This window comes from Primulina huaijiensis, unplaced genomic scaffold, assembly GCF_012295235.1.
Source record: "Primulina huaijiensis isolate GDHJ02 unplaced genomic scaffold, ASM1229523v2 scaffold206968, whole genome shotgun sequence".
In the NCBI taxonomy this organism is placed as follows: domain Eukaryota; kingdom Viridiplantae; phylum Streptophyta; class Magnoliopsida; order Lamiales; family Gesneriaceae; genus Primulina; species Primulina huaijiensis.
The window spans coordinates 1-2196 of record NW_027354678.1 but is presented as its reverse complement, the minus strand read 5'-3'; the positions used below and the strand labels follow the sequence as shown (position 1 = coordinate 2196).

The 2196-nt window shown below is 27.1% G+C and overlaps 1 long non-coding RNA gene across 1 annotated transcript; it reads left to right on the top strand.

Moving 5' to 3' along the window:
• On the top strand, positions 1 to 346 carry LOC140966527 (uncharacterized). Its single transcript, XR_012173387.1, has 3 exons — positions 1 to 41; positions 138 to 183; positions 255 to 346. It is a non-coding gene; the product is annotated as an uncharacterized lncRNA (long non-coding RNA).
• Positions 347 to 2196: the final 1850 nt, after the last annotated feature.

Sequence of the window (2196 nt, the reverse complement as noted above, 5' to 3'; positions counted from 1 at the left end):
GCTGCCAGCATTGCCTGGACTCTTACACTCCTAGCCATGGGGTAATATAATTAAAATCCATTTTCTATTATATTTCTAATGCATGTTTTAGTTTCAGCTGACGACTAACAGTAGTGCTTGTACTTTTTTTGGGTCAGTTTTGCCTGCAAGGAGATTGAACTACATAATCGAAATGCCCGTCTGGTGAGTAATTTCAGAAGATATATTTGATTTTCCGACAAATATATAATGAAATCATTTTGTTTTACGTACAGAGAACAATGGAAGCTTTCATGATAATCCTGTCAGCTACTCAACTCTTTTACATAGCTGCCATTCATGGCAGTTCTTCAATTCGGAGACGAGTTTAAGCATCAAATGGAGTACTATTAATGTGTGATTAATTTGTTTGTTTGATTGTTTCTTTCTTTCTTTCTCGAATCGGTTCGATGATTTTTCTTTTCTTCATTTGTGTTGATGCAAACATTCTGTTTATTCAAATTATAAGTTTTGTGAATCAAAACGTAACAAATTATCATGCATGCATGTTATGAATCAAAGTTATGAGAGTTGACTTATATATACAAAAATTAACAAGAAATCAGCTGTAATTTCTTTAAAGTAAGGTAATTACAAAGTAAAATATTCAAATTTCTAGATCATCTAGGAATTATTTGCTAGAAAAATTCAGTATGCTTAATTGTACCGGAAGAAATCTGAATAAAAAAACTAATTCCAAGTCATGAATACATCAATATTCTATACTTGTTCCCAAAGTCAAAACGTGTTAGGCCGTTCAGCTCTTTTCTAACCTGTAATTAATGAAAAACAAGTTTTGTCCTTATAATCTAACTATTATTTATTGTGCATTACATAAATAAATTAAATATTATCAGATAGGTAACTAACTTACAAAATGCATATTTAAATTAGCATTCTCACAGAACAAAAAAAATATTAAAATTTTGAAATATTTTTCAAGAAACATAGAAGTTTCAGTATAAAATTAAATTTGTATACACCAAAATTTTAAAAATTATAAATTTCCAATTTTGAGTACTTGTGTTTGACGGGATTAAACGCTCTACTAGTTTTATCTCGTAACGATAATATTAAAATTAAAATCGCAATAATTCAAATTGAAATTTGAAAACCAACTTAGAAAATTTAGTGTTCAATTTATATATAAAATAAGGCTTCTATACATATTTAAAACAAAATATATCAGCATATAGTTTTTTTTTTTTAAATGATACTACCATTAATGCATGAATTTCCTGCTATATAGGGACTGCAGTGCCACATTCCCACTTGGAGTACTAAGGACTTTAATGAATTAAAACATAAAGTCATAATGTCAAAAAAATGAAGGATATAATATATGAGTGATATGTCAAAAATTGGTGATATGATGTACTAATGTGTTCGAGCATTCCCCACTGATATATTAGAAATAATACCCAGATTTACTTGGACCATACTTGATATTTATATGCGTTGAATTGTGACTTACCTTATGTATAGATTTTGATTTGACTTGTTGGGATTTACGGGACAGACTCATTATTCAGCGAGTTTCTTTGAGATATATGTTACGGTCTAACTCATTAGCTAGTGATATTGTTTTATTTGATCTATGAACAATTTTACAAAGATGTTTAACACGAGAGACATATTGAACATTTAAACGAACATGTAACAACTCCTAGAGACACATTTTAAAGTCATTAGGCATGTAAAATTAAAGTGTAAAATATTATTAGTGAGATGAACCATAATATCAAATATTGAATACCATACACCATCATCAACAATAATTCTGATGTTAATTTTGGCTGTATCTATAATATTCTCCTTTTTGTAGTCAACCTTCTTTATATAAATCTATCTAGTGATGTTATTTACACTTCAAATTATCTTTTTATCTAACTAGTTATGAAGATTAACCACCTTAAATGTTAGTTAATTTTCCAAACTTACTATACATTGATATTCTCATTAACTATTATAAAAATTATATTTTAAGATTTAATCATAATTTTTATTTTATACAATTATATAACTAACATAAGTAATTTTTTAATTAATATAACACCTGAAATTTTGATTGGACATATACATTTCATTTAAATTCAATAGTACCTGTTTGAATTTTATTTCGTTTAATTTGATATATATTTATTGTGTTGTAAGATTAATAAACTTTTGAGCACCTCA